The sequence below is a fragment of the Sus scrofa genome, chromosome 15 (genome assembly GCF_054392235.1).
Source record: "Sus scrofa isolate SSC_HxYL_T2T_F1_AM1 chromosome 15, Sscrofa_HxYL_maternal_Yorkshire_Landrace_v2.0, whole genome shotgun sequence".
Classification (NCBI taxonomy): Eukaryota; Metazoa; Chordata; class Mammalia; order Artiodactyla; family Suidae; genus Sus; species Sus scrofa.
The window spans coordinates 139,564,217-139,569,852 of record NC_139397.1 but is presented as its reverse complement, the minus strand read 5'-3'; the positions used below and the strand labels follow the sequence as shown (position 1 = coordinate 139,569,852).

Sequence of the window (5,636 nt, the reverse complement as noted above, 5' to 3'; positions counted from 1 at the left end):
AAGCCCCTAGTGAGGTTAACAAGGTAACTTTGAAGACTTATGTTTTACCAGTTTTATTCCATATTAAAAATCTTACAGGAAAGCTACATCGCTAATAAGCCAGTGTAATAAGAACAGCTGAAGAATAGTAGCTGTGTTTAAAACTGATGGACAGGAGTTCCCGTCATGGCTTGGTGGTTAACAAATCCTACTAGGAACCATGGGGTTGTGGGTTGGATCCCTGGCCTCGGTCAGTGTGTTAAGGATCCGGCCATTGCTGTGAGCTGTGGTGTAGTTTGCAGACGCAGCTGGGATCCCATGTTGCTGTGGCTGCAGGCCAGTGGCTGAATCTCCAATCAGACCCCTAGCCTGGGAACCTCCATGTGCCAAGGGTGTGGCCCTAGAAAAAAGACTAAAAAATAAAAAAAATAAAACCGATGGGCAACTCTTTGAAGAACATAAATTGCCATGAATAATAACAACAACAGCAACAACAACAATAATAATAATTAATGTAGGAAAACGGAAGATTTAAATTAAAAAGTAAATTTGGAGCTCCGGTTGTGGCGCAGCAAAAACGAATCCAACTGGTATCCATGAGGACATGGGTTCGACCCCTGGCCTCGCTCAGTGGGTTGGGGATCTGACATTGCTGTGAGCTGTGGTGTAGGTCCCAGATGAGGCTCTGATCCAGCATTGCTGTGGCTGTGGCTGTGGCTGGCGGCTGCAGCTCTAATTGGACCCCTAGCCTAGGAACTTCCACATGCAGCAGGTTAAGGCCCTAAAAAGCAAAAGAGAAGAAAACAGAAAAGAAAAGAAAGGAAGAGAAAAGAAGTGAATCTATAAATGAGAGAGCAAGTATACATTTAATTACTCCACGTGTTTTGTGTCTTATCAGGATCTACTTTTTTCCTCAGGCATATAAAAACTGAGACTTATATTTAGTTTTTTTATGTAAAACTTGAAATGTGCAAATCACATTGTCACGCTAATGTCTGATTCTGATTTGAATGTATTTTTGAAAGCTAAAATTCTCATCTACACTCTCTACCTGACTATATTTGTGGTTTAAATCAGAGGGAATATTTTGCCCATTTATCCCAACTGCCAAGTGCTGCCATCCCTGTTTAGAAAAAAAAGTATAATATATAAAACATTATATATTGTTATAATATAATAATATATATTATCAGGAATAATCAAGTTTGAAGACAAAGATTTTGAAGGGGAAAATGCTTTTTCTAACATGGGGTTGAAAATACCTATAGGAAAAATTTTGTGGCAGGAAATAAAATTTCAAAGAATAACTCAGCCAATAAACTTTATTCTGTGAGGAAGGTGAGAAAAGAGCTAACTTTTTTCTTTTTTTATTTCTCAAATGAATTTATCATATTTGTGAGCTAACATTTTTTTTGAGTTCCTTCTATGTTCCAGTGACTGCAATTCCTGGTTTATTCTTCTTTTATAGATAAGAAAATTGTGTCTTAGGTGGTGTGACTTGTTCAAAGTTATAGGATTCATCAGCAAAAGTACTGAAATTTGAACTGAGGTCTAGATGACTCCAAATCATTTCTTATAAGCCAGCCTAACAACGCTCACAACTTTCATCAAAGGAGATAGGGATATAAATGTTAGATGGGTGAGAATGAACAAGCCTGTAGTATAGCAAAAGTGGGTAATTACCTAAGGACTGATGGTCAGAGACAGCTAAGCAGAGGTCAGAGCTCTGGACAGTTCTGAAGTGCTTTGCAAGTTCCTTTCTGACTCCTTTTTCCTCAACACAATCTGTCTCATTCTATTTATAGTACCAGCTCTCAGGTTGGCTTAAATTCTTCTAATATTATTTGCATATATATACAATTGCATTTGCACATGCAGTATAATTGCAACATGGGGAGGCAAACTAGTATGCTGAATATGGAGATTGGGTTTGGGCCTGAATCTCTAACTTATATGAGATATTAGGCAAATCACATGACCTAATTTTGTCTCATCTCTACTCATAAATAAAGAACATGTATTAATTAATGAAATAATAGTATCTAACGTTATGCCTAGCACATTGCTGTTGGTACTTAGAACAATATTACTTCCTCCTCCCTTCCCCATGTCCAAAGGAAAAGCCTATGCAGTTGTCAGGCTTCATTTGGTTATAAGTGACAGGAAAACCAAAAGACAACTGAAACTAGATTAAGCAAAATAAGCAACTTCATTGGCTTATATAACTGAAAAATCAAGAGTGTATATTTTCCTTCGGGCATAGCTCAGTCCAGAGATACATGCTCGTGCGTTCTCTCTCCATCTCTCAAATAGCGTCATTCCACATGAGAAATCTTTCTGATTGCTCCAGCAGAAAAAGCAGAGTTGTAATGGGAATCTTTTCACTTACTGCATTCCCAGGCCTTGGAAAATTTGCTGATTAATAGTCATACTTTTACTCATCATCCACCAGTGCTAAACTTTTTTAACCAAGAAATTAGTTTCTTATTGTAGTGCTTATCCCTGTCCAAGTCACATAGGATGGGTACCACAAAGAAAACAAAACCAAGGAGGGAACTCAATTACTAGAAAAAGAGGGACAGGATCCCAAACAGGTAGAAACAGCTGATGCCTGCATCAAAAAATTCCTTTTATATCTCAGACTTGGAAGGTTTAGATTAGTTTTAGAAAAAAAGAAAATAACTCTTGAATGTCTTTGATTTTTCAAAACTTTACCTGTGATGTAGTCCATTAATATTTGAACAAGTAAATGATTTACTATGAGGTCCCCAGAACCCAAAAGCACATAGCAGTTCCATTGAAGCCAGGCCCTAATAGAAGGATGATATGAACTTGGCAGCAACGGCATGGCCAGTGGGCGTATCCCTTAAGTCCTAGCTCTCTTTTGATGTAAGCACCAGGTCCCATGAAGAATCAAGCCCTGAGGAATTCTAACAAATCAGTCAACACCAGGTCCTCAGCAACTGCCTTCTCTGATGCAAGCTCTTTCCATTAAGGACTTAACACTGTGATGTAATTTTGGCCATGTTTCATAGCAAGAGAAAGCTGAGGCTAAGGAAGTCTGAAATGAACTGTGAAATATTAGGCAAATCACATAACCTAATTTTGTCTCTTCTCTCCTTGTAAAATGCTATCCGGCATATAGTTAAGAGCTCAATAACCTTTACTTCCTTCTTCCACAAAGCTATGAAATTATAATTTGCTCTTGGTGAGAACTTAGTCTTTATGACATCATAGTCAGAACAGGCTATTTCTGTTCTGAGTGCCTTTGCTCTCACCATCTGTGGATGTAAGATATCTTTCTGATGGAGATGGTCTTGGGAACAGAATTTTCACCATTAATTCTTATTTTGGTGTGGCACTGCATGCACTCGTAAGTCATTAGCGCAGAGATAATTTTTCTTTTTCTTTTGTTGGCTGCACGCACAGCATATGGAAGTTCCCAGGCCAGGGACTGAATCCAAGCCACAGCTGAGGCAACACTGGACATTTAACTCACTGGGCCAGGCTGATCCTGCACCTCTGCAGAGACCTGAGCCTGCACCTCTGCAGTGGATCCTTAACCCACTGTTCCACAGTAGGAATTCCCAAGAATACATTTTTTTATTTTTGCATTTTTAATCTTCTTTTCTCTTGATAGTGTTTTGCAAACTTGAGAAAATGTAAACCAATTACATAAGAACAAATACTACGTTATTTCACGTATGAGTGACCTAAAATAGTCAAACCCACATAAGCAAAGTATAGACAGGTGATTGACAGTGTCTGAGAATAGGGGAAAATGGAATTGTTCAACTGGTATAAACTTGCACTTTAGGGATCTACTTTAGAGCATAATACGTATTGTCTACACTGCTATACTGTGCACTTAGCAACACTGCTAAGATGGTAAATATCTCACATTAAGTGTTCTTATGGCTCCTCCTCAAAACACACACACACATACACACACACCACAAAACAGAAACAAAGGTACTAAAGGAAACATTAAGAGGTATTAGGTATGTTTGTTACCTTGATTGTGATGATGGTTTCATATCCATATATATCTCCAAACTCATTAAATTATATACATTAAATATCTGCTTGTATACCAATAAGGTTGGTAAAAAACAAAATGAATGAAAATGTCTTTTTTTAAAAAAAGACTTAAGTACATAAAATTGTATCTAGACTCCAGCCTGGACAATCTTAAAATCTAACATCATTTTGGATATGTTTTCAGGATGCAATTCACTTTGGTAATTATCTAGTTCCATGCTGGACTTGCTCTTTGGTGCGTTCCCAAAATATCTAACTCTTTTCAGGTACTCTTCTGTGAGCCCTTTTCCAACCTTTTCTCTACCTGTTAGCCTAAATTCCTGATTGATTCTTGATCCCATTGTTTTCCAAATCTCAGAAATAGAAAATTATGTCCAATTTCACCAACAATAGCTTGTCAACAGTATGCCTCTATCCACCAGAAAAAATTAATATAATGCACACGGTACAGAGTAACTACCAAGTCACATCAAATTAACATTTCTGTTAGTGTTTGTGATCCTGGAAGCAACCCCCTATCGGTTGATGCTAACTACTGAGAGTTTTCATCAGCTGCTGCCTGGGTACACGAGTGGTTGTGAACCATGAACCTGTCTTCACACGGGCCAGAAAAAGAGGCAGCTGCTATGTTTGGGAGGCTTCCTATCACCTTCTGTCCCAGGGTTGGGCTCTGGCTTTGCTCTTGAGTGATAGAGATTCTCTGTTGAAAGAGATCTGTTTTCACTTTGGTGACCTTTGACACCTCTCCCAGGTCAGGTCGCACTCAGCCCAGTTTGTCCAGCATGTGCTTGTCAAACTGTGCCTCTTGCTTGCAACAGCGACAGTGACGAAAACCCTGCAGGCCAGAGTAATCACTGCCGGTCCAGTTTTCCGTGAAAGTCTCCACACAGTGCTGCTTCATCTGCCTAGAGAAGTTTAGGGCACAGTGGCTGAGAAGCTTGCCTCCCTCTAAACATCGCCTTGGGTGCTTCTCTTCACACTGGCAGAGCGTGAACTCCTTGTTGGGCTTAACGCACTGAGCTCCAAAGTGATGGGGTGCAGCTTTCAGCATTGAAGAACTGACTTTCCCTTCCCGCACTTTCAGATCTTCCAGAGTGGGCAGCTCCACTATCCCCGACATGATGGCGGTAGCCCCGACCGAGGAGATGCCCGCAGCCTCTTCTCCCCAGTCTCCTTGAACTCTCCTTCCGACTGCCCAAATTCCACTACTTTCTAAAAAGGGTAGATTAGTAAATCCTATAGCATTTGCCATATGGGAATTTTATCTGTAGTAAGTCAATTCTAACTTTTCAGTGTAGGGATGGCAAAACTGACACTCGTATATTTGCACACTGTGAGACAAGCTAATATTCAATCCATGGCTGTTATCTTTTTAGTGATGATTAAAAACACCAATTCATCATCATGACAATCAACATGCTATTTCAGCCAAATGTCTTAAGAGCCGTAACTGCAAAGGAAAACACCAAGTCTCTCTCTCTCTCTTTTTTTTTTTTTGTAAATAGTCTTTTTTTTTTTTTTTTTTTTTTTACAGCACACATATTTCTGTAATAATCCTTTTCCAGATATCACCCCAGAGCAAATATTATTTCTGCTAGGAGTCTAATGTATCTTTT

At 39.2% G+C, this 5,636-nt stretch overlaps 1 pseudogene; it reads right to left on the bottom strand.

The window, feature by feature from the left end:
- Positions 1-4,616: 4,616 nt before the first annotated feature.
- On the bottom strand, positions 4,617-5,140 carry LOC100625337 (NADH dehydrogenase [ubiquinone] 1 alpha subcomplex subunit 8 pseudogene; annotated as a pseudogene).
- Between the last annotated feature and the right edge of the window lie 496 nt (positions 5,141-5,636).